Source organism: Rattus norvegicus, chromosome 13 (assembly GCF_036323735.1).
Source record: "Rattus norvegicus strain BN/NHsdMcwi chromosome 13, GRCr8, whole genome shotgun sequence".
Classification (NCBI taxonomy): domain Eukaryota; kingdom Metazoa; phylum Chordata; class Mammalia; order Rodentia; family Muridae; genus Rattus; species Rattus norvegicus.
The window spans coordinates 71601100-71628188 of record NC_086031.1 but is presented as its reverse complement, the minus strand read 5'-3'; the positions used below and the strand labels follow the sequence as shown (position 1 = coordinate 71628188).

The window sequence follows — 27089 nt, the reverse complement described above, 5'->3', positions numbered from 1 at the left end:
AAAAGGTGAAGGTTAGTTCTGGATGACATTAAACTGCTCAGATCCTGTTTCACAAGGATTGGGTTTTTAAGGCACTATAGTCTTAAAGAGTACTTCATTAGTTTCCTTTTTGGAAATTAATTGAAAGCAAAACAGATGGATGCTTCAGGATTCGGATGCTTCAATGTACAGGAGGCCCTGTAGTGCCTTGTGGTGGAGTCAGAGTCTTCCCACCAGACCCAGCAGCCCTTGCTTCTCTCCTGGGAAGCAATTACCAGCTCCTTTCTTTATCTTTCCAGGGTGGTCTGTTACATTCTCTTCCTGTCACCGGTTTTACCCCTGGAGAGCTGAAGTTCGGTCTTTTAATCTTAGTTTGCTGTACTTTCCTTCCTCACCCATCCAGCCAAGACAGAGTCTCTGGGGACTTTGCTCTCAATGCCATCGTGTTGAAAGTGGATTTTTGTCTTACGCCCCCCTCTCAGCTCTCTTCTGTTCTGGCTGCGCATGCCTTTTTACACGACAGCTGGTGGTCCCAGTTACCTTCTGGTGCATGATGGATGGCACCAAGAGGAGCAAGCGTTCTCTGATATCGTTAATTGCAAGAATTTTTGCAAATTCAAAACTCAAAGGAAGGACGGTTGTCTCCAACTGTTAGCAGCTGTTCACTTGGCTGAGGTGGTAGGGACTGAAATGCCCTTCTGCAAACCATCTGGGGGCAGGCAGGCAGTTAGCTGCTGCCTGGATATGTACCTCTGTCATACTCCATTCTGGTTTTTAAAAATCACACCTTAAACCCAATTTAGAATTCTACTACCTTACCACAAGACCTTGGTGGAATAACTTAACCTTGGTCCCATGCTGTGGTCTATGATGAGCAATCTAGCTGCAATGACCTTGTGGCTTCGACCCCTGAGAATTCTGTAGGGATGGGATCTACTGTTGAGTGGTGAGCGTGGCCCCAGTCCTTTGCCCTTTGCCTCAGAGAACTGAAAGCCCGAAGGACTGGAAATCTATGATCTTGACACCTAGCTTTTATGTTCCTGGGCCATATGAGAACATCTGTAAAAGGGCTTGCTGTCTTTGACCTAGAACTGAGACTCCTTACCAAAGGTGGAAAATCCTGCCCTGTGCTGTGGCTTAAATTTCCCTGTGAAAAATCATGTCAAACTGTAGGTCCCATTTAAGAGACGGAAGTAAGTTTTTGCAGGAAGTAGGATCTGCCCTCAGGAATGGTTTGACCTAGTCATCAATCCGCAGGTTATCCTGATGGTGAATGTGATATGAAGCACCTCTGGGGAGAGGGATATAGTTCAATCAGCAGAGTGCTTGCCTTGTGAACATGAAGAGCTGAGTCTGATCCCAGGAAACCAGGTCAAAGAGACAGGCTTGAGGATGCAGTGCGGGAGAGGTGCAGGTAAGGAACCCTGGGGTTCACTGGTCAGTCAGCCTAAACTGTCCAGCAAGTTCCAGGCCAGTAAGGGACCCTGTCCCCAAACCCAAGGTGGATGGCTTCTGAGGAAAGACACCCGAGGTTGACTCCAGCATACACACACATGTACACACACACACACACACACACACACACACACACACCCCACATATACACATACACCATTTTAGTTTTTTTTTTTTTTCCTGGAGCTGAGGGCCTTGCACTTGCTAGGCACGCACTCTACCACTGAGCTAAATCCCCAACCCCCCCATTTTAGTTTTATATCTTGGTTTTTCTGTTATTGTGTGATATCTTTGACCACCTGCATCCCCAACAGCAAGCAAGCGTTCAGTAGATGTGACCCCTTCACCTGGAAAACATTAAACTGAATAAATGTATATTGTATGTATGTATGTGTGTATGTATGTATGTATGATCTATCTGTTTATCTATCTACCTACTTATTTTGTGTGTTGTGTATTTGTGATATATGAACCTTTTAACGTGGGTGTGCACATGCGCAGCTACATGTGGAGGCTTGGGGTTAATGTCTGTAGTATTTCTTGGTTGTTCTCCATCTTTATTTTCTGAGACAAAGTCTCTCACTGAACCTAAATCTGCTTACTGATTCAGCTAGAATGGCTGCCCAGGGAGCTTCAGAACCCCTCTCTCTGCCCCCCACCCCCAGGCCTGTGTTATAACCATGGGCCACAGTGCCCAGCTGTCTGCATCGGTTCTGGTGAATCCAAACTCCAGATCTTCATGCTTGCACTCTAGCAGATGAACCATGGCCCCAGCCCAGCCTTTAATAAGTGAATCACCCAGTGAATGAAATGAGGACTTGATTGCCCCAAGGTGCAGGTGAGGGAAGGTTTTTATTGTAGACATGAGGGAGAGCACAGCAGCAACTGAAAGGGTCCAGAGCAGTACAGGGAGCATAGCCAGCAGACTGAACTGAGTGGGAGGTAGGGCTGGGAGGTGTTCCATAGGGATAAGAGGAGAAGAGTCAAAGGAGAGGGAGACAAAAGAGGAAGGAGCCAGACAGGGCGCGGCTGAAAGGGCAAGATTGTATAAAAAGGAGCTGTTTGGAGGGAAGTAAGCCCGTGGGCTGGATAGGTTTGGGCTGGAGAGGAGGGGATGGGGTGGGGAGAGCTGAGAGGAACCCAAAAGGCATCATGGGACTCTGTACCTGGTACCTGAGATTCTGAGCAAGCCTAGAGGCCAGCACCTGCTTTGCCTTGTCAACAGGCACCACACTTGGCCATTTGGACCTGACACAGCAGTTGGTGACAGAGAAAATGAATTGACACCCGACATACTGGTAGGTAATAACATTCTTCATCACTTTAACTTATGAAAACATGAACTTTCTTTAAAGCTATGAGGCAACAGAAAAACCTCACCTGTGTAGTGTCTAATTCATCTAAACTGCTCGCCCAATTTTGAGTTATCAGAGTCACAGCTTGGAGGTATGCTTCCTGCATTAGATACAACTCTCTGGGGAAAGGCCTACCAGGCTGTCATGACAAGGCCCATGGGTTACTTTTTAAGAGTGGGCATCGGTGTGTAGTATGTTCTGAAACCGAGTTCTGTCGGGACACATGAAGTACCAAGTTTTAGGATCCAGCTACACAAATGAAAACTCCCAAAAGACTGGTATTCAAATGGGATGGACAATCTATCTTTTTTAATCCCGGTGGGAGGGACCCTGGGTCTACCGTGCAGTCGTGTTCCTCTGTGATGAGGACCCTGCAGTGAATCTGTCGGATCCAGAAGATACGATGAACATGGAATTAGAAAAAGGAATGATACCGACACTGGTAGAGTTTCACAGGAGAGAGGCCCAGATCACAGTGCCTGACATGACGCATCTGCACATTCAGCAAACACTTGTGGAGCCCGAGAGCAGACTTACCGATGTTCGTCTGGTTAGTCAGTTTTGGTTTTATTGAGACAGGATTTCTTTGTTTAATAGCCTTGTCTGTCGTGAACACCTACCTGGCTGTCTTTGTACTCTGAGATCCACCTGCCTCAGCCTCCCAAGTGCTGGGATTAAAGATTGCGCCACCACCAGCCGGCTAGATATACTGAGGTTTTTAAAGCATAAACTTCAGCCACACATGGAGGCACATTCCTGTAATTCAGCCTTTAGGAGTCGGAGTCAAGAGGATTGTGAGTTCAAGGACAGAGTAAGTTAAAGAATAGAACCTGTCTCAAAATTCTAAAGACTGGGGACATAGCTCAAGGTTAGAGCACTTATTTGGCATGACAAAGCCATTGGTTTTACCCCATATGTCATATACAGCAAAAGCTTATGTTTTACAGTCCCTTACAAAAGTCCCTTCCATATCATGGTTAGTGGGATCTTGGTAATATGACCACACATTTATGCATTTAAAAAATCTGCAAAATTAAGATATTCTTAGTGCAATCTGTTAAGACTCTGGTGCAAATCCCTTTTAGTAGAGTGTGATAGAAGTGGTCCAAAGGTCTGGCAAAGGAGGAATTGAGTTCGGGATACAGTCTTCTGGAGTTCCGTGGGCCACAAACAATTCTGTAAATGAATAAGTCACTGGTGAATGCTCTATATCCAATGGCTTCGGGATGCTTCTGCCCTGAGCAGGCTCACCAGGCATTGAGACCCAGGGGGGTTCCAGGCCAGATTCATGTTCCAATATAAACCTGTCCTGGCACATTATGAGAACAATTTACATTTTCCTATTGCAATAAGGTTAAATAGCTCTTCGTGTGTTTGTTGAGCATTTGGGGCTTCCTTTGAAAAATGCTCACTCTAATGTGGCTTTGTTTCTATGTTTCTGATTTGCTTTGGAGGAGATAATTTTTTGTATTCTGGCTTAAATTATTTGCCAGTTATGTTTTATAAATATCTTCTCCAAGTTTGCGGGCTCGTCTTTAATAGTCGGTGGTTAAACATTAATCTTATTTATTTTTAATATTTTTAGTTTGTGGTGGGTTTTTGGTTGGTTGGCTGGCTGGCTGGCTGGTTGGTTGGTTGGCTGGCTGGCTGGCTGGTTGGTTGGTTGGTTGGTTGGCTGGCTGGCTGACTGGTTGGTTGGTTGGTTGGCTGGCTGGCTGATTGGTTAGTTGGTTGGCTGGCTGGCTGGCTGGCTGGCTGGCTGGCTGGCTGGTTGATTGGTTGGTTGGTTGGTTGGTTGGTTGGTTGGTTGGTTGGTTGGTTGGTTGACTGGCTGGCCAGTTGGTTGATTTGTTGGCTGGCTGGTTTGTTGATTTGTTGGTTAGTTGGTTGGTTGGTTGGTTGACTGGTTGGCTGGTTGGTTGATTTGTTGGTTGGTTGGTTGGTTGGTTGGTTGGCTGGTTGGTTGGTTGGTTGGTTGGCTGGTTGGTTGGTTGGTTGGTTGGCTGGCTGGTTGGTTGGTTGGCTGGCTGGCTGGTTGTTTTTTGTTGTTGCTGCTGTTTTGTTTCCCCTTGAGACAGGGTTTGTCTGTGTATGCCTGGTTATTCTGGACCTTACTTTGCAGACCAGGCTGACCTCGAACTCACAGAGATCTGCCTGCCTCCTTTTTCCAAGTGTTGGAATTAAAGACATGTGCCACCACTGCCTGGCTTAGTTTGTTTTTAAAGACTTGTTCGAGCCAGGTTTGGAGGCCTATACTTATAATCCCTTGTACTTAGAAGCTGAAGCAAGAGGATTGGAGGTTAGAGAGCAGTCTAGAATAAAAAGTGAACTTCTGTCTCAAAAATAAGAAACAAAAATCCAGTCTTGCTAAAGAAATCCTTCTGTAGGCAGGCCATTCTTCCTACCCTGCCTCCTGTTCTCTTTACAGTACACCACATAAACTTGAAACAAAAATAAAACATAAAGGTATTGTGGAAACAGGAGAAAGAAGAGGGGGAGAATGCATAAGAGGAAGAGGAGAAGGAGGAGAATGAGAAAGAAAAGGAAGAGTAGAGGAGGTAGAGGAGGAGGAAGAGGAAAGAACTGTTTCTCTACTTAGAAATTATGACGGTATTACCCTGAGTTATTTTCTAAAAGTTTTATGGTTGGGGCAGGGGATGAGGAAGCTAGAAATATAACTCAGTAAAGTGCTTGTTATACAAGCATGAGAACCTAAGTTCAGTCCCTGGCACATAACAGAACACACATGTACACACACACACACACACACACATAGACAGACACACACACATACACACACATACACACACATACACACATACACACAGAGACAGACATACAGACACAGACACAGACACACACACACACACATACACACATACACACAGAGACAGACATACAGACACAGACAAACACACATACACACATACACACAGAGACAGACATACAGACACAGACACACACACACATACACACATACACACAGAGACAGACATACAGAAACAAACACACACACACACACACACACACACACACACACACACACAGAGGTGAGGCATTTACCTATGGTCCCAGTGTTGGAGAAACAGAGACCTGAGGATCTTGGGAATTTGCTGGCCAACCATTCTAGCCAAATCTGTGAGCTCCTGCTTCAGTGAGACCTTTTCTTAAATATTTATTGTTTTGACTGTTATAACTATTTGGAGTTGATTTGAGTATGTAGACAGACCCTGCACTATTGCCTGTACTTACCACATTGACAGAATTCAACTTTGCATACCTGTGTGGTCTTTTTATGGGCTCTTTATCCTGTTTTATTGGTCAATTTGTCTATTCTTGAACTAACACCACACTCTTAATCACTCTAGCTTTACAGGAAGTTTGGCTAGTTTATAAGGTGCCATGTGCCTATTTTTAAAATAGCTTATCAAATTCCAAAGGGACAGAAATACACCAAACTTTTGGCTGAATTGACACACAGCGAACCTTTAGAACAGTTTGGGTAGAAGTAATATGCTGAGACCGAGATTCGTGAAACCTACAATGATAAGTATCTTTTTATTTGTAGGGATCATCTTTAACGACCAATAAACTTAAAGAACTTTTTATAAATCATGTACTTATTTTGTTACATTTACTTATATAAAGATTGTTTTTAATGTCTATTTTGCTTTCATTTTCTTACTGTTTCCAGCATGTAGGTAGTAGTATAGCTCTTTCTCAATCCATCAACCCTGTGAACCTCTTGATATCTAGCAACTGCAGCTATAGATTCTCTGCAATATTCCTCAGTTTCTTTCCTTCCAATCTTCATGCCTTTGTCTCTGTCTGATTGCTCTGGGAAGACCGCTTTTTGGAGTTAAACAGAGGTTGAGATGGTAACTTGGTAGTGAATCTTAAAGGGAACATTTTCTAGTTTGATATGGGATAGATTTTTTTTTTTTTTACGAACACTATGCCACAGTACATATCATTGTACAAGAAACCATTCCATTAAAAGACTAAAAATGACCAACATTTTATTATTTTCATGATTCAGTGGGGTGGACTAGAGTTACAGCCTCTACTCTAGCTAGTGCCGGAAGAACTGACTGCCGTGTATATAGGAGAGTCCAAGATGACCTTACTGAAGCAGAAGTGCTTAAAATAGTGGGACTTCTGTACCCGAAATCTTGATTCCTTTAGAACCTCCCAGTATTCTCCTGCAGAGGACAGTCAGGAGTTTGTTTGTCTGTCTGTTTGTTCTTGGTTTGTTTTTTGTGAGACAGCTCAAGGGCTCCCAAATGATGTCACAAGCATCAAAGTCCAGGTCTAGAAATTTGTGCGTGGGAATCTGTTCTTCTAGCTGGGCTGCCTTGTCTGGCTAGCAACGGAGGAGGAAGGGCCTAGCCTTGCTGAGACTAGAAGTACCAGAATGGAGGGGGCCCCCACCTGCTTAAAGGAGAAGAGGAGGGAGGATGGGGGAAGGATTGTGGGAAGGGGTAACCTGGAGGGGGTGACCAGGAGGGGAAGCATCAGGATTAAAATAAATGAGTAAAAAAATAAAATAAATCCCACAGCCACTTCCATTGCAACATGGTGGCCACAACAGGCAAAGTCCCCAGTAAAGAGGGAGGAACAGAGTGAAGCTTGCTGGGAGAAGATGTGGGGTGTGAAGGCCATGTTCCCCAGCCCCACACCACAGCCAGCCAAACTTGCTTAGAATTCTGATCATAAACGAACATTGGATGTTAGCTCAGTGTTAGACGCTTGCCTTACCTATGCAAGGCTCTGGGTTCAATCCCCAGTAACCACCACTACCACCAAAAGGAAAGAAAAAAGAAAAGAAAAACAAAAGGACAACCTGCCACACGTGGCCCAAGTGTCATCAGGGAGTCTGTGGAGTCAAAGCGTCTGCCTGTCTGCATACCAAAGCTGGCCCTGAGGAACAGCTGCCCCCAGGACGTGTGTTCTGAGGACCTCAGCATACCACAGACCAGAGCTGACTGTCATTTATCAGCACATTGATGCTATTAGCCTGTCCTCATGTTTCCTGATGCCTTTCTAAGAGCATTATCAACCACTTCTCTTTTTTTGTTTTTGTTTTTAGTTTTGCTTTGTTTTTCAAGATAGGGTTTCTCTGTGTACTCTATGTAACCCAGGAGCTCACTCTGTAGACCAGGCTGCCTTCTAACTCAGAAATTTCACCTGCCTCTGCCTCCTGAGTCTGGGATTAAAGGTGACCGCCACCATGCCTGGCTCAACCATGTGTGACATCTGTATCTGTGCCAAAATTGGGAAGAGAAAGGTAGAATGAAAGAATGAAGGGAATTAGAAGCTGGGTGTGGTAGTATATGCCTTTAATTCCAGCACTCGGGAAGCAGAGACTGCTAGATCTCTGTGAGGTCTACATAGTGACTGATCTCCAGGCCAGCTACCACTACATAGCGAGACCCCGTCTCAACAAAACAAAACAGTCCCTACTCCAGCTTGGCTAGGAACATCTTCACAGGTTGTGCCTGTGGGAAGGAACATGATATAAAATACCAAGGCGAAGCCTGCCCTGCATTTCACCTAACAGTGCCGTGTAAACCTTTGAATTTTCCACAATGGCCTGGTGGCTGCCCAACCCCAGATTTTCTTCCTGAATCTACTGAATGGCTTTCCCTTCTTGATGCTGCCTGAAGTAGACAGATTCCTTCAGCTTGAGAGGCACTCCATTTTTCAAAGTACAGAGCCTCTGGAAAAGTTAGTAAGAGACCACAGCATCACTCTCAGACTGCCTCAGATTCACACCCACCGCCATTACTGAGTGCAGTATAAAGACCAGGTGTAAGTCTTCCCACGATGTTTGCTGGGTTCGTTGCTCCTCTCTCACCGGCTTGTTGAGGAGCTAAAGAGTTGAAGCAGGCTTGAAATGACCCCAGACACCCAGGTAGCTGTCAGCTCTCCCTGGGTTTTACTCTCACAGATAATTTAAGTCAGATTCCCTTCCCCCTAATCTGCTAAAGGCATCTCCTGGGGGAAATGGATGTTTGACGGAAGACAGTCTAGGGGCAGAGTAGGAACCAAAAGTGAGAGAGGTGATAGGTGGACAAGAGGAAGAGGAAGGTGGAGTTTTAAGTACTAAGGAAAGAAAGCTACGGCCTTTGCAGGGTGGAAAAGTCTTGAATGGGTGGGTTCCTATGATTGGAGCCCTTGGGTCCCTCAAGTAAAAGGATGTAGTAAGGTGGGAAAAGGAAACAGACAGAAAATGGAAGAAGGCCCAAAACACAGCACACACACTAACTTTGTCTAGTATTCGCTTGTATCCAGAAAAGGAGAAAGTACTTTCCCTCTCTTTTACTCTCAAATTTAACTGTATTATAAGTGAATAAAATTCCGTGGACAGTATTGAGGTCCTGGCCATCATTTATAACGTTGCTTCAGTAGGGAATAATTCCTGAGCTCCGAATGCCAGGCTTCTGTAGCCTTTTTGAACAGAACTTGTGAGTTGGGGACTGCCTGTTTGCTGAGGAGGGAGGTTACAGCTGAACAGGCCAGAGCTGGTGTTCTGCAATCAGATACTGGAGTGGTGGTTGTAGACTATTTGGGCAAATGACACAGACAGAACTAGGTCACTAGTCTCCAAATTCCAGCATTTCCAGTTCACAGTTTAACCTTCAGAACCAATGATATTCAGTGAAATAAGAAGAGTGATGGGGGAACCCAGGGCGGTGGCACAGGCCTTTAATCCCAGCACTCCGGATGCAGAGGCAGGCAGATCTCTGAGTTCAAGGCCAGCCTGGTTGCTCTACGGAGTGACTTCCAGCAAGGGATACACAGAGAAACCTTCTCTTGAAAACAAACGAAAAAGCGATGTGAATTTAATGTGCCGTACACTACAGAGCGCACACTACAGTACATACAGCGCACACAACACAGTGTGCCCTGAAGTGCTATACAGGTTGAAAGGCAATGGAGTCTCAGTCTGTAAACACTGCTGTCCAGTTAGAAATCGGTAATTGGGAACTGTCCTCTCTGTCCTCACACGAGCTGTTTGGTTGGAGGTTGGAGGAAAGCAGAGGCTCGGTGACACTTTGCTGTTCCTGGTGGATGAATCCAGGATCAGTTGGGAGGCAAGAGGCAAAGAGTACAGGGAACCAAACAGCTCGCTCTGGCTACACTTTAAAGAAGCTGTGATTCACCATGTAGAGATGTAAAGCCAAGGAGTCTGTCCATTAACAGTGTACATTCATGCTGCTTAGTTATGTGTCAGCAAAAGCCTCCCCTGTGAAAGACACTGGGGCTGGGGTCAGAAAGAACTCTGCATTTCAAGACAACCGTGTCTTCAAGGGACTGAGGTCTGTTTCATGGAGTTACCCATAGTTGGGTACGGTGGTACATGCATATAATCCCAGCATTCTGAATCAGAATCAGGGAGAAGAGGAGGCCAGCCTGGGCTGTATGAGAACTCATTTTTAAAACAAAGTCAACAAACAGAAAATAAAATGCAGTATAGAAAGTTCTGTGGAAATGTGACACCAGCTGGCACAACAATGGTTTCTAGAAATTCTATTAAGCACATAGTAAAAGTGGGTTAGTCTTTGGTGTACGAAGAAACCCAGATGCCCAGCGCGAGGGTGGACTTGCAGGGGACGTTGGTCTTTTCACACTTTTCAGGATGAGAAATTACTCAGGTTGCCCAGAGCCTGGTGAGACCACTGACAGAGCAAGGGAGGAACCAGACTGAGGACTTATTAAACAACCAGACTGACCAACGAGACATTTCCTGATTCTCCTCCTCCACCTCTGTCCTTGCTGATAGATCCACTCAGAAAATAAATTCTCTATCAAGAGATTGGCATTTTTCCTCTATAAGAATATTTTGGTGTGTGACCAGTATCTGTCCAGACTATTCTTCTAAGCCTCTCTCTTTGTGTGTCTCTCTTTTTTTTTTTTTTTCTTTTTTCTTTTTTTCGGAGCTGGGGACCAAACCCAGGGCCTTGCGCTCGCTAGGCAAGTGCTCTACCGCTGAGCTAAATCCCCAACCCCTTGTGTGTCTCTCTTACGACACTTTTTTGTTTTCATTTAAAAAAAGATGTCTTACATGTTACAGCTTCTCCATTCCCGGCTCATTTTACACCAGCTACAATTCTTGTTCCTTCCTGATGACATTCAGGGAAACTCCGAGTCTCTTACTGATGTATCTGAAATCTTACTATAGGAAGAATTATGTTGAAAGGCTTTCTATCAAAAATAAATACTGGGGGGCTGGAGAGATGGCTCAGCGGTTAAGAGCACGGACTGCTCTTCCAGAGGTCCTGAGTTCAATTCCCAGCAACCACATGGTGGCTCACAACCATCTGTAATGGGATCTGATGCCCTTTTCTGGTGTGTCTGAAGATAGCTACAGTGTACTTACATACATAAAATAAATAAATAAATAAATATTTAAAAATAAATACTGCACTAGTGGTTGAATTTTTTTTTTTCTTTCCCTGGTAGGCAGAGCCCAGTGGCAGAACACTGGCTCTGAGTTCAGTTCCCAGTACCTCAAACAAAGTAATTATTTCTCATCCTGAGGATTCGGTCTTTATCCTTTTTCTCCATTTCTTGCTCTAGATCTTAATTCTTATTTTTTTAGAGGGAGATTATTATTTGCTGATTATACATTTTGTATGGTTAGTTGAATCGGATTCACATCTTACTTAAAACCTTCACAGCTAAGCGTCCATGGGGGCTTATGAAACCTAAGGAACGCATACTGCTGCCCCAGTAGCAGGAACACAGTACGGACCATCAGATTGAACACCAGAGGAAAAGAAGTCAGAAAGAGCTCACAGAAGGATGGGACGCAGCTTTGTCCTCCTGAAAGGGCACAGGTGCCAAAAGATGGTTTTCCTGACACTCTTGCATGGCCAATCTCCCTGAGACTCTGAAGAGACATGGCAGGAAATTCTGCAATGTGAATTTGGAACCTACTTTGGGTTTATCCCATGCACAGCTCGGGAAAGGATGAAGTGTGCTGATTAAATGCCGTCTGAGTGAGCCCAGTTAGATCTGCTTGCTGAGCAATTCTGCCGGTTCCCATCTCCAGGAGTGTAGCTTGAGTGTGGCTGGCATATCGATGGCCAGGGGTTGGTGATGCATGCAGAGGACTGATGTCTGAAAGGCAGTGTCTCCAGCTCAACGTGGGACAAGGCAAATGCAGCCCGGTCCACACAGTTACCCAGGGGTCCTGGGCAGCAATTTGGAATCAGAAGGAAGAAAATGGAGACAGTATAGGTTTGGTACCATCGGGTTAGTAGCCAACATCTAAATTAAGTTTAGTGATTCAAGAAATGCTCAGAAATTGGCATAAGGGCATATTTGCAAGTAACGGTCTCTGATGTTCTAAATTGCTGCTCGAAGTTAATGTCGCTTCTGCGATATTAGCTAATCAGAATAAAGGATATGGAGACTAGGGAGAATACTATCTTAATTGTAAAGTAAGGGATGCTAGCTGTGCAAGGAAGATTGTTGACTGTGGTTTACTAGGGGAATAATGACTAACTCTGAGTTTACCAGGTTTCCGCCATAATATTATTTCTACTGGGATAAACTGTGGGATTATTCATAAATAAAAGATCGGTTCTTAGGAAGGAGGGTCAGAGACAGTATGTACATCATAGTTGACATTCCAGCTAGCAAATGGTCTAGTTAAAGGAAAGGAGTTACACCAGCTTAAGGTACAGGCACAGGGACAGGAGCAAAGAATAGACAAGGCGGGCTGGTGGGCCCAGGAGCCACCCCTCAGGCAGCCTCTGTCCCTTTTCTGTCTTGTATTCTCCACTGGAGATGGACTTGCTCCCCCTGTTAATTTATCTCACTTCTCCCATATATGGAGAGGCGTGGCTCCCAGAGTCAGTGTACTGTTTCAGCTGATTCTGTTCCACATTCCTAGAGAAAGTGGAAAGGGAGTATGGCCTTGGGCGTCTCTGCTGGGAGCAGTGGAAGGGTGTTTACCAGTTCACGGTAACTTGGAGCCATCATTTTAGCCAAGACTACAGTGGTGGCTGAAGTAGGATTATGAGGGCCAGTTCTCCATCTGTGGATGAAGGTTGGTGATACAGAGCTCATTTAGCATTTGTTAAGGTCCTAGGCTCTGTCCTCAGCAATGGAAAACACACACACACACACACACACACACACACACACACACACACACACACACACACGATATAAAAACTGAAAACAGAGGACAGTGTAGCTTCAGAGATGCCAAATGTAGCCACTCCTGTTCGTGCATGTCTTTGCTCCCAGCACTCAGGAGGCAGAGGCAGGTATAAGTCTGTCTGAGGTCAGCCTGGTTTTTGTAGTAAGATCCTGTCTGCCAAATTCAGGAAGAGTAGATTTATGTATGTAAAAATTTATCAGGAGCAGAGTGCCTGGCCAACGACGCCTTATTCCCTGCTTACCACCAGCAAGCTGCAGGTGAGCTGGTGTTCTTGCTTTGGCTTCTCCTTGTCCACAGAACTCACCTCCAGCCAAAGGTAACCATTCAGGTCAGGCCTCAATTGCTCTGAATAGGTATTGCTCATTTAACACAGAAGACCCCTTCAGAAGTAAAGTTCAAGGCTAGCCGCTATCAGAGAGCAGTACACTTTTGAAGTCTACGAACCGAGGTGTAAGATTTAGTCCTCACTTGTGAATAAATGTTTATACATAAGGCAGCACGTCTAGTAAACCTGTCACACAATGTACACGTTTCCTGGGCCAGGTTTTCAGTGGGCATGAAGTGAATGGACATGGCTGGAGGGATGGTTCAGCTTTTAAGCGTGCCTTATCTTCTTACAGACGGCCAGGGATCTGAATTCCCAGAATTCATATCGCACATCTCGCAACTGCCCAGTAACTCTAGTTCTAAGATCCAGTGCTCTCTGACCTCCGAGACAGCTGCAGGCAGTACACATAAACACACAGGCACATACACATGAAATGAAATGAAATGAAATAAACACATCTTTAAAAAAAAAACAAGAAAAGGAGAATGTGTATGAGCACTGTTCATTCCTAAGATTCAAACAAAAACTGACCACAACATGAAATGGCCTGTTTACAATGGCTGTGACCTCCCCTCCCCTTCCCTCCCCTTTCTTCTCCCTCTCCCTTCCCCTCTACTCCCTTCTTTCCTTCCCCTCCCCCTCCCTTTTCTCCCTCTTTCCCCTTCCCTCCCCTTTCCCTTCCCTTCCCCTCCCCTCCCTTCCCTTCCCCTCCCTCACAACTTTGTTTTGGTTTTGTTGTCAGTGATGTTTGGTTACACATGGCAGGGAAGTGTTGATGAATCATCTTGCAATGCTCTAAAACTGTGGTGGGAACTTAGGTTGGCTTGCCCGTTTCAGGCTGTCGGTTGCTAGATTCTTCCAAGGCCCTCGACCTTCCTAATGCTGCCACCCTTTAATACACTCTTGGAGTCTGTTTTTCTCTGATCTCCAATGCTGGGGTTACAGGATTTCAGTCATGTGGGTGCTGCTGGAGATTCAAAGTCATGGCTTTGTGCTTATAGGAAAAGGGGTTCTTACCCACTTAGCCACCCTCCCAGTCTTCCATTTTAAATTTTCTTTTATTTGAAAGGATTCTGAAAGCAGTTCAATTCTTTGGTATTCTTGAGCTTCCATAACGTAAGTAAATTATAGAAATTACTTTTTAAATTAAACATGTGCTGGGTATCTCATATATTGCATGGTTCATTGTTATCATTCAGTGTTTTGTAAGCCTCATTAACATATATGACATTGTACTATGATCGACAGGAACACGTGAAGCAGTTTATTGGGAACAATATACCATGGGGATATGAGTCAGAATGCCTCAATCTGAGGCCAACTTTGCCACTTCCTAGTGGCATGACCCCGGGCAAGGCATTCAACACTTTTGAGGTGCACTATGAAAATGTATTTTTAAAAGACTGACTTTTCAGGGTCATCATGAGACTTAAAGTGACATTACATAAGGCATTGGCTGTCAGGCCTGTCTATTGTAAGTGCTCAATAAAAAAATGAATCTAAAGAAACTTATAGATTATCTTGTCCAAGAACTTATAGTCTACTGGGAGACTTAGGAAATGTATGTTTTTGGCCAGGCATGGTGCCAAATACCTATAATCCCACCAGAAGGACAGAAGCAGGAAGATTCTTGCAAATTCAAGGTCAATCTGGGTGCAAGAGCAAGTTCCAGGATAGCCAATGTTACACAAGGAGATCCTGTGTGAGGGGGACTTTACAAAACTGGAAAGAAATGCACAGTAAACCATTATCTAATAGACTGCCAAAGCCAGAGGACTCCATGTGTGACCTCCACACCTCTGTGAAGGGAGAGATCATGGAAGAAGCAGAAGGTGGCTCTTTAGTTGGATCCTAAGAATCAGAGAGAGAGGGAGGGAGGTGTGTTGTGAGCAATCAGAGTGTTATTTTGTAAGGAGAAACAAGAATTTGCATATTTAAATCAGCCAAAGAACCTGGACTACTTACTGAGTAAACTGGCCAGGAGGTGAATTGGTAGGGTAGACTGACTTATGGCAGTTCCCGAGGTGCTACACGGGGTGTGGGGCGTTGAATTGGGTGGTGCGGGGGTCAGGATTCATGATAGAGCAAAAATGGTGTAGGAGGACCAGCTCATTGTTTACGGTGAGAGACGGCTTACTGCTTAAAGGGGATTGCAGCAAGTCTGACGACCAGAGCTTGGGTACAGACACACATACACAATAGACATGTAGTTACATCTTTATTTTTTTCTTTTTAAGAAAATGATGTAGGAAAAAATGTGCGCCAGTTGTCTAAAGCAAGGAGATCTCGTAGAAACACTGCCTTCCTCTCAGGGGCCAGGATTACAGCCCTACGGCCACACCTGGTTCAAATGAGAATTTTCCTGGGTTTTTTTTGTTTTTTTTTTTTTTTTTTTTTTTGGTTCTTTTTTTTCGGAGCTGGGGACCGAACCCAGGGCCTTGCGCTTCCTAGGTAAGCGCTCTACCACTGAGCTAAATCCCCATCCCCAATTTTCCTGGTTTTTTTTTTTTTTTTTTTTTTTTTTTTTTTTTTTTTGTTTGTTTGGTTTTTTTTAAAACCTTTGAGTAGGGTGTGGTGGCACAGGCCTGTGATCCCAGAATTTGGGAAGTAGAAGCAGAACAGACAGGAATTTAAGGCCATTCTCTGCAGTATAGTGAACTTGAAGCCAGTCTATACTACATGAAACTCTGTCTCAAAACCAAAAACAATAAAAGATTTTTTATTGGACATAATTCTGAATTTATAGAAAGATTGTAGATGCCCACTCTTTACCCACTCACCTGCTGTTAAAATTTTATCATTACATATATATACATGCATAAATAATAAATGTTTTAAAAATCACATATACGCCTTGGCTTTTTACTTTGGAATGCTTCAGTGTATATTCCTAAGAATGCAACCAGATGTAACCAGTCATTACTAATGTTAGTGTCTTTAGTGAAGAGCAGCAGTCAGTCTACCATTAGCTTCCCTGTTGACCCAGCAACGCCCTTCATTTCTTTCTTCCCGTGGAAGACCCAGCCTAGTAGTCCACGTACTGCTTGGTGTCACACCACGTCCACTCTGGCATTTTCACAGCGTTTGTCTTTCGTGACATTAGTTCAACGGAACCAAATGTTGCTCATGGGGGACCGAGCATCACTGCCCCATTCAGATGCCATCTCCAGAGAATCAGATCTGAAGGCGAGTGACGTCTGTCTGTCCCTCATCTGTGATCCGACTGTGACTAACTGACTTTGCCCTTGTAGCTAATAAATGGACAAACTCCCTATGACTACGCATGCATCTGGCTCCTCAAGTATACTCCCTCCTGAGACTCACCGATGGTTCTCTCCAGGCTTTGCCATTTACTGCATAATGGTCTTTTCCCACCCTATGCTCTATCATAAGAACATTTCTTCTTATTCCTATTTTTTAGTAGGGTTTTTTTTTTTTTAAATAGTGGTTGGGGACAAACTCAGGGTCTCATGCATGTTGTCAGTACTCTACTACTGACCTGTATTCCTAGCCAAGCTCGTTATTATTAGTATGGATTTATGAATTCCTTTAAAAATTGAATCTAATTGATATTTTAAAAGGAAATGGAGGTGATATTGGACAATGAACTTCTCTTTCCACCACATCTGAAAAGTTATGCTTAAATTCCTCATAAGGAAACTTGAACAGAATTCACTTACTTGGAAAAAAAGCTATCAGATAAATACAATTATCCAAACTTAAAGACACAACAAAAGGACTTTCTGCTAAATAGATGGCCCCAAGTCAGAGCTGTTCTCGAATTCTTTTTTTTTTTTTTTTCTTTTTTCTTTTTTTCGGAGCTGGGGACAGAACCCAGGGCCTTGCGCTTGCTAGGCAAGCGCTCCACCACTGAGCTAAATCCCCAACCCCTGTTCTCACATTCTTGTTTCATTTCAAATACTACTTTTTCCCAGAGTACTCCACATACTATAAGGCAATTCAGAGGTAGGTGTGTGTAGGGGTACAGGTGTGTGTGTGTGTGTGTGTGTGTGTGTGTGTGTACATGACTATAGCAAGGCAGTGCTACAGTAGCAGGAACAGTACCAGGACAGCAGAAACCTCGGTTTTCAGTGTCAGATCTGTGATGCTGCAGCAAGAGAGTAGCTAAGACTGTCTATTGAATGGTTAAGAAAGTAAATATTCTAGGGGTTGGGGATTTAGCTCAGTGGTAGAGCGCTTACCTAGCAAGCGCAAGGTCCTGGGTTCGGTCCCCAGCTCCGAAAAAAAAAGAAAAAGAAAAAAAAAAAAAAAGAAAGTAAATATTCTCAGCTCTGGAGGATACCCTATGTCACAGTGGGCATGTCAGGGAAAGGTTCAGTCACACTGTGCTCTGTTTTCTTGTGATACTATGGACCAAACGCAGGGCCTTGAACATGCCAGAAAAGCACGGTACTGCTGAATTACAAGCAGGATGGTATTTTATTAAAGTAAAAAGGTAGTGAAATTTCAAAGAAAAACAATCAATGAAAATGGTTTAAACTGTTTCTAGTACTTCAAGATGAAAACCCAGCTTATCTAGAACAACTAATTATAACCAAATCCCTCAACAGCTTCTTTAATAACCATGTCAGATAAATAATTGTTGAAACTGTCTTTATTCCTTTTAATATTTATTTCATGTGTATGAGTACACTCTCTTCAGACACACCAGAAGACAGCATCGGATTCCATTCCAGATGGTTGTGAGTCACCGTGTGGTTGCTGGGATTTGAACTCAGGTCCTCTGGAAGAGCAGCCAGTGCTCTTAACCACTGAGCCATCTCTCCAGCCCCTGAAATTGTCTTTAATGTTGAAAAGTATTTAAAAACTCAAACACTTACTTATATGCAAACTTGCCCCCAAGAGAATTCCAGGAGAAATGCTAATCATCTTTAAGTAAATAAACCCCTGCTGACTCGTGTCTGACACAGAATTGATATAGAATTTCTCTTGTAAGCAGTGGCTTAATTGTAAATTACTTAATATGGAGCTCAGATTTGAATACTCTGTTGACCAACCTTATTCGGAAGCTACAGCATGTCTTTCTCCACCAGGTGTCTGAGTCCAGCGGACTCTCCTCAAACCATTTTCTGTGGAACCCTTTAAGGTCCTTTCTTATGTCTGTCCCCTCCCAGACAGTTGTGAGTACCCGACTTTGCCTATGTTTTAGATCAGCGCATTGGAACCATGACAGGTTTCTTCAAGACGCCTGTCTGTTTGGTTTTGACAACGAGATGCATTGTTTGTTGATCTGCTTTTTGCTGTCGCAGTGTCTTGCCTTGGAAGTGCTAATTCTCTATCTAAATGGCTCCCTTGGCTTACCCTTTGGAAGTAATGCATAGTGATAAAACTGTTACAGGTGACTCCCCTGGAATGACTTCTAAGCGTATTGGATTGTTATCGATTTCTATTTTATATAATAGCACTTCTGTTAGACCCATTAGCATATTTTTGTTCTCAGACTCTGCATATTTCCTCTCTTTTGGCAAAAGCAAATGAATCTCATAGAGCAACTTATAGAACTGCAAAAAAAAAATATAATGCGCTGGTAAAGAAACTTTGTTGCAAGCAGTCATTGCTTCATTTGCATATGAATGGATGGGGAACAGACCTTGAGAGATAACTCAGTTTATAAACAACAGAAAAGGAGAAGCTGTTTTCTATCCTTTTGGATTTTGGAGCTAGGGTCTTATACTGTAGCCCCGGCTGGCCTGGGATAGAAGACATCCTCCTACCTTAGCCACCTGAGCCCAGAGATTACAAATCGAGTACCACACCCATCCTCTCTGTGTGCGCACACGTGGACACCTTCCACCTGATAGAGGCAGGGCGTCTCTCGTTTCTGCAGACGGGTTGGTTGAACAGTTGCATATTCTAGGCTACCCGGCCCAAGAGCTTCCATCCAAAGTCTGCTGTTTCTACCTCCCATTTCCCTGCAGAATTTCAGGGATTACACGTGCTTGCCACATCTAGCTTTTCACTCACCATGCAGGGACTGAACTCTGACCCTCAGGCCTGCCAGCTTTTCACCTTCGCCTCTTGAGTCATCTTCTCAGCTTCTCCCACTTTATTATTTTTTTTAAGAATCATTTATGTGAGTACACTGTCGCTGTCTTCAGACACATCAGAAGAGGGCATCAGATCCCATTATAGATGGTTGTGAGCCACCATGTGGTTGCTGGGAATTGAACTCGGGACCTCTGGAAGAGCAGTCAGTGCTCTTAACCACTGAGCCATCTCTCCAGCCCAAGTTGTTTTTTTGTTTTTTGTTTTAAATATATTTTCATACAGAATTTCTCAACTTTATCAAGTTCAGAAAACACTGAACTCTTAAGGTTAATAAAAATGTGTTTTTGTAGGCTGTCGACATGAGCAACCAATTTTGAGTGAGTTATTCCAAATTCAGACATTCCGTAGGCATAGGAATCTATGGTACAAATTCGTGGACTCTTGGGCCTTTTCTCTTCAAAGCTGGAGTGAAAACTTCGGTGATTTTACAGTAAACTGTGAAATTTTACAGTAAACTGGCAGCTGTGGGGACATGGGATCTTTGTTTTCATGAAGCCCCAATTCAAATTTAAAGTAGCTGAAAGACATTTATACTAAATGAAATTACCCGAGGTGCCTTACTTTTTCTATTTTAAAAGCAGTTAATAACATGGGATAATGGTATATATAATATATTTTGTATATATATAATGTATACACATATATTTGAATGTATTTTTGTTGGCATATAGCCATCCACCTTTTCCTTAATCTCTTACTAACTTGGGGAAAGAAAGATCAAACATTTACTCAGTAACTCAAAGGTTCCCCCCCCCCAATTGTCACTTCAGTTTGTTGTTTCTTCGGGACTTGTAGGAAATAGCATCTAAGTGAAAACTCATAATTGTCCTGAAGCCTTTTTCTCAATAGTCTGTTTCTTAGCCCCACCCCTTTTCTTTAGCCTATGCTCAGGTGAAATTTTCTTTCTTTCTTTTTTTTCCTTCTTTTTGGTTTCTGTGCATCTATCAATGATTCCATCACTATTGGTGAGACTTCCAATGTAAAATGGAATAAAAACCAGCACTGGGCTTTATTGATTTTCCTTGCTTCGTTTCTGTCTTACACCTACTTTTGCATGCGGGTGATTTAACCAAGAGGATGAATGACCAATCTACATTCTCCACAGAAGGCAGACAAAGGGAACAGTGCTTAACTTTCTTCTGCATAAGAGAACAATCCGTTGTTTTTATTAGTTATTATAGGGAGCAAGGAAATCAAACGAACACTTTTGGTCCCTTCACAATCTACATTCGGTGCTGCTACAGAATCCACCCTTTACTGTACATTGCCTAGAAAAGGACCGCATCTATTCCAGAATGACCAAATGATACACCAAGGTGGCTCACTGAAAACCTTCCACTAAGTCACACTGCATCAAATGGTGCTAAGTTTAAGTAGGCCACCTAGGTGCACCCCGTGAAACAACACCCTTCCATCCCCTTTCATTCGCAGGAAAAAATTTTCACCTTTTAGAATCACGTTTCCGCAATGACGTGAAAATACAGTTCACCTGGAACTCATCAATCTGGGACTGGGGGTTGACAAAAATTCTGTTATTTGCTCATTAAACCAGGGGCAGCCACCCTGCTTAACACCTAAAGACGCCGACCCAATACTTCCGGCATGATAATGTGTGAGAGTACTGCCTCCATCATTTAGGATCCCACAGCTGTGGGATGATTATATTTGCAGCCCCTCCACTTGTCCGCCACGACTCCAAAGGACTCCGCCCGCATGGGCTGGGTATTTGATCTGGGGGCCGAGCGTATCCAGACTTTTGTCCTCTGGCCTGAGCGGTGAGCGGCGCCCGCATTGCAGGCGCCAAGGAGACCCCGTGCCGGAGCAGCCGCTGGGCCCCACCTGTCCGTCCCGAGCTGTGGCTCGACCGGTCCCTGCGGCCCGCGCTGCGGCTGCGGCTGGGGCACGCGCCGCGGACACCGGTACGGGCGGCAGTTGGCCTCGGCGGGCACAGCCCGGCGCCCGCAGCGTGAGCCGAGACCCCGGCGACCCGGCGTTCCCGGCCGCGCGAGCGCGCTCGGTTGGTGCGCGCGCCGCTCCGCCCCGCCCGCCCGGCGCGCGCCCCCTGCGCGGCCGGGGTGGATCCGGCGCACTCCCCTCCCCTGAGCGCCGGCGGCGGGCGCTGAATGAGAGACGCCGACTGCTCTGCTGGGCGAGCGCTGCCTCGGAGCTGCGGGCGAAGTGGAGGCGACAGCCGCGGCTGCACAGGTCGGCGTGGCGGGCGGCCGTGCGGGGAGGCGCGGGCAATGGCGGCGGCCGCGGTGCTCGGCGCGGGAGGGCGGGCTGCGGGTCGCTCGCGGTCCCGCGGTGGCGGAGGCCCCGGCGTCGCCTCAGCCTTTCAGGTGAGCCGGGGCCGGGCCCCGCCGCGCCAGCCACACCCCCTCTCGGGCCGGGCGCCTGCACCCCTCACGGAGCCGAGGCGGGTGACCTGTTGCGGGGCCGAACCGCCCGCGGAGCGCGGGGTGAGCGGCGCTGCCGCCGCCGCTGAGGCCGCGCGCGGACGGGGGTGGGGGGCTCCCGCACCGCCGCGCTATCTGCCCGCAGCTCCTGGAATTCCTTTGCTGTGTGGGCTTAGGCGGGCTCGTAAACACCGGGCTTGGGAGGCGATGGGGAGCTGACCTGGAAGGGAGCCCGGACCTGTGCGCTGCCGCGGCTCCCCGCCCCCCTCGAAGCGCTTTTCCTGCCGCCGTGTGCGGTGTAGACGCAGGCGGGTTTCAGGGTGCGTGGGCGTGTTTGGGAAGAAGCTGCGAGCTGATAGGAGGTACCTTAGTACGAATGTTAATTTGTTTGAGCTGGGAGGGTTGAGGGAGGTGGAAGAAAGGGGCCTGATGGTGGCTGTGGAGGAGGGGCGTTTGCAACCCAAAATCTCTCTGCAGAAAGCGCTCCACCGAAAGCATCCAGCGCCTATTGTTTAAGATCGGAGGACGAAAGCACGGGCAGCAGTTAATTGAGCCTTTCCCCGTAGGTGCTCTGCATCCCCCCCCTCCTCCCCGCCCCTTATAACGCTTAAGTGACTATAGAGCTTTGTTTCGGTGTCGCCGTTTGTTTTATGAATTGACTTTGGTCTTGTTTATGTAATGTTTACCATCCGGTGGACCCGAGGTCGTGTGTCTTTGAAGATGACCATTAGAATTTGGTAGAACTTTTCCCTTGCATGAAGGAGTACCGCAGTGCCACAGTTCGTTAACTTGCAAACTGTACAGCCTGTCCCACCCACATATGATTGTTCAGGCATCACAAGTGTAATACTGTTACTGCAGAAGTGGGATTTATAACCAAACAGAATTACTTTAATAATAATAACCTCTAGTGAACGAGTGTGGTCATGAAGCTTCAAAATGTGGAAAATTACTTGTCTTGGCCATATGTATACATTAAATGTGCTTATTAAAGTTCCCTTGAGTGATTTTAAGTGTAGTTATTTTGAGTTTAAGTTCTGGCATAGTAATTTTGAAATATTAAGATCCAGTCCATCGATCACACCATGCATTGATTTCAGAAATTTGACTTTTTCTGGAAATACTGTTCTCTGTCTTTTTTTCACCAGATTGCAGCAGAAGTTGAAAGATCTGCTTGAGTGTCAAGATCCCAGTATACTTTTCTGATAATACAGTATCAGGGGGGATACACCCAAAAATTCTGAGAGAAATAAAATTTAAAAGCTAACTGTGAACCAGACTTGTGTGGGTAATGCAATTTATATAAAAAAGGGCATAGCTTTTTTAGTTTATTAGGCCCTTACACTTAAAATTGGGGCAGTGGTTGCCTTCAGTGAAAGACGGCTTTGTTGATAATATTAATTTGATTGCAACTTGAAACTTTTTTTTTGTTGTTGTTGTTTTTGTTTTGGGAGACAGAGTCTCACTATGTAGCACTAACTGTCCTGGAATCCACTGCATAGACCAGACTGGCTTAAACTGACTTGAGATCTGACTCTGCCTATGGAGTGCTGGGATTAAAAGCTACTTTCAAGCTTTTGTCCAGAGGCTGGATTATTTATTCTACACACAGAGTTCTCCTGCTTACTTCTGTATCCTGATAGATGTGGAGGGGATGCTGCAGAATAGAATAAAAACACACGTGTGCAGTGATGGAGAGAGAATACGTGGGCAGGTCTGTAAGAGTAAAAGTCAGAGTGAAAACTCAATGCCTTTTGAGTTAGGATATTGTTTGCATTTTTCCTTTTGAGATCAGCTAGTGAATAAAAGCATCAAGACAGTCGTCTTAAACTGTGGGTATGTTTATACACACTAGGTATCTGGTTTCTAAACATACTCTAAATATACTCTACCTGGAGTCAGAGGGCGTGTGGTTTCTAGGTGGCTAAACAATTAATCTGTTGGCTATATGTACTTAAATGAATGTGTGCTGAGAGTCTTCTCTCGCTGTTTACTTGTTTGTAAGAGTCTTCAGAGAAGTAAACTGACACCTTCCCTCCAGGGAAACAGGGAATCTTTCTGTGAGAAATCTTACTGGGTGGGAAAAGTCTGAGGAAAAGAGATTAGTTTATGCTCTGATTAGTGAACACGGTGGCACACATTGGTGTAGATCTTTGCAGATTTCAGAGCTTTTTATGAATATGTCGTTACTTCTTAGGACTGTCAGTAATTAATTTTTACCCTAGGAAGGTTATTATCTCCATTTCCGAGGGGGACCAGCTCTCAGTGATCCCAGACCCAGACCATTCTGTTGCTAGAGTGTGATGTCCCGCCTCTGGAGTGTAGACTTTTTGGGAAGATGCACAGCTGAACACTTAGTGTACTACTAGCTTCCAGAAGTTTCCAAGAAGCTTTTAAGGGCTAATCTAGTAGTTGAGATTGCCTTGCTTTCTCTAAAGCCCTGCTTTCCTTTGATCTGGAAAACAAACACACAGAAGGTTTTGAGAACAAAGTGCATTAAAATGGATCTTGGGTTTTGGATATGAGCTTTTGTTTAACGTTTGCATCTGAGGTAGTTACTTCTGCTTGCGTTTCACATGTTTAATAGTTATTTAGTGTTCAATGAAAACATAATTCAGATAGCTTGAAATAGGTCCCCTGGAAAAGAGTGAGTTCATTGCATTACTCTAATTACTTCCTTAAGTGTGTTTTAAATTCCCATTAGTTCCTTTTTAATGAGGGAATGAAGATTGGATATGATAAGACTTCAGTATTTTTAATTAATCTATACTCTTTCCTTTTTCATGCTTTATAGTTTTGTTTTCTTTGGTTTCCATGTTTTACTCAAGAACTCATTCTAAATATTCCAGATGAGTTTTAATCATCAGGCTCCTCCTCCCTCCTCCTTTCCCTGTTCCCCTCCTCCCTTCTTAGAAAAGTACCTAACACTTAAAACAGTGTTCAATTATTGGTTAGAGATTACGGCCAGAGAGTAAAATAATTGATATTAAAAGATATGATCACTGTGTTCTTTTTTTTAAGTTAGTACTTTAATACAGTTGAAAGTTGTCCTACAAGACCTTTCATAAAAACTTAGGTGCCTTGCCTCATCTCTTTATGACCTCCTTCCAAGGTCCTGCTTGATATTATCAGCCTTTCTTTCGATATTTTGTATCTTGTTTTCTTTCTTCTGGCATGAGTGCATGGCTCTGTAGTTTTATTTTTCAACTTTAGATTTTTTTAAAGAGTATTTATCTATTTATATGAGTACACTGTCACTCTCTTCAGACACAAGAAGAGGACATGGGATCCCATTACAGATGGTTGTGAGCCACCATGTGGTTGCTGGGAATTGAACTCAGGACCTCTAGAATAGTCAGTGCTCTTAACCACTGAGCCATCTCTCCAGCCCCACCTTTAGTTTTGTTTTTTTTTTTTTGTTGTTGTTGTTGTTTTTCCAGTGGCTTTGCTCTAGGACTCCTGTGGTACCTTGAACTGGTGTATTCCCTGTATTGTGATGTCATGCTTTTGATTACAGGTTCGTTGTTTACATCATCATGGCTCTGTAAATATGTTTAATAGTTGAACATTGCAGTGTACTGTGAATACATTGCTTGGCGTTAGGCTGTTTTCTTCTGTGATTTTACTTACTTTGTTATTTGTCCTTACCTTTTTCTAGAGTCTGTCCAAATCTACAAACACAGAGGTGATAGGTATTCAAACTTTTTAAAAATTGGGAAGGGGGGTTGGGGATTTAGCTCAGTGGTAGAGTGCTTGAAGCACAAGGCCCTGGGTTCGGTCCCCAGCTCTGAAAAAAAGAAAAAAAAATTGGGAAGGGGCCTCCTAAGCCCTCTGTTCTCACTCAGATCTGCAGTGCTCCTCTGCACTGAAGCTGCACAGCTGAATGGCACTTCTGACAGGTGTCCTGTTTGACTGCATTGGAGCCAGTGCTCTCTAGAGTCATGTCTGCTCCCACCCCATCCCCGCCCCCAAACGCCCTTTCAGTTTATTTTCTTGTTTGAATGAGTTGCATCTTTTGTTGACTTTTAGATGTCTCACACTTATAATTCTAACACTTGAAAGCTGAGGCAAGAGGATTTCTGGGAGTTCCAGGCTGGTCTGGGCCAAAGTGTGAGAGAGACTGTTTTATAACAAAGTTATGCATGGCAAGACGAACCTTTTGAATTGTTTATGTTGCTGAAAATACTTTGTTCCAACTTGATCACTGTCTGGGCTAGATTCTGAATTAAGATGATAAATTTTCCTTGAAATTGAAGGGAGCACTGTGAAGTAGAAGGGAGCATTGTGAAGTAGAAGGGGTTGCTGTATGATTTTTCTACCTTCAAAAGTTGTTGAAAAGTCTTAGTATCATTCAGAGTTTTCTTCCTTTACATGTGACATGGCCTTAAGATTTTTTTCCTTTGTCATTAGTATGTCTGATGTATTTTACGTGTCCTCATGTCTTCATTTTTTTCTGCACAGAATGTGGGGGGTTGTGTAGCCAGTGTGCTTTAAGGAGCTGGAGTGTGAGCAGTGGTTTGTTCACTAACCCCTAGTTTGCTCTTCTGTAGTGGGAAAGCAGCTGCAGGTGGCTTGCAGGTGGCAAGCTTGTGGTTTGCAGGCCTTGATCTAGCTTTGCATGTGTTTTACCAGCAGAGCATGCTGCTATAGAAATGGAAGAGAAGGTAGAACATGGACAGAGGCATGGTGGTAATCACTTTAAGTACTCTCTTGAGTGCTTCTGTTCACTGTATGGGAATTGGTCATCAGCAGGGAGTAAGGAGAAATGGAGAATGTGTAAGAGATTTGAGAAGAAAATATGACATCATCAGAGTGATAGAGGACTATAGCAGGAACAGTAGTGTGATTGCCAGGCTTCCCTGAAGAGATATTTCTGAATTTTGTAAATTCTCACTCATTCTCATTCTCATTCATATATTCTCTCTCTCTCTCTCTCTCTCTCTCTCTCTCTCTCTGCCCCTGCCCGTGCCCGTGCCCGTGCCCGTGCCCGTGCCCGTGCGAGATAGATGTGTTGCAAGTACATGCCACATGTGTGTGGAGGTCTTTGTTCTAGTCTTCCCCCTGCTTTAAGACAGTATCTGTTGGCTACAGCCAACTCAGGCTAACTGGCCTGCTTTTAGGGACTCATTCTCCTGTCTCTGCCTCCCATCCTGTCCTGTAGCCCTGTGGTTACAGATGTGCATTGCTGCCTGTGTCCAGCTTTACGTGGGTTCTGAGGACTCAGACTTAGGTCTTCACACTTGCTCTTCAAGTGTTTTACCCACTGAGCTATCTCCACAGCTCCATGGATTTTGTGTTCAGAACTTTACTAGGAAAACTCGTAAAGTTTA

The 27089-nt window shown here is 44.5% G+C and overlaps 1 protein-coding gene across 16 annotated transcripts in view; it reads left to right on the top strand.

The window, feature by feature from the left end:
• The window catches only part of Ralgps2 (Ral GEF with PH domain and SH3 binding motif 2), a 179957-nt gene that overhangs the window by 26603 nt on the left and 126265 nt on the right, over positions 1-27089 (top strand). For 2 of the 16 annotated variants that reach the window (XM_063272341.1, XM_063272334.1), the window contains exons 1-2: positions 21849-22121; positions 22237-22321. The exons of 1 other annotated variant lie outside the window; for it this stretch is intronic. The gene's annotated coding sequence lies outside the window, so the exon portion shown is untranslated. Of the gene's footprint in view, positions 1-2432; positions 2733-21429; positions 21569-21592; positions 21703-21735; positions 22122-22236; positions 22322-27089 lie in introns of those variants that run through there. 13 more of the 16 variants (XM_063272338.1, XM_039090753.2, XM_039090758.2 and 10 more) reach the window with 12 other exon arrangements.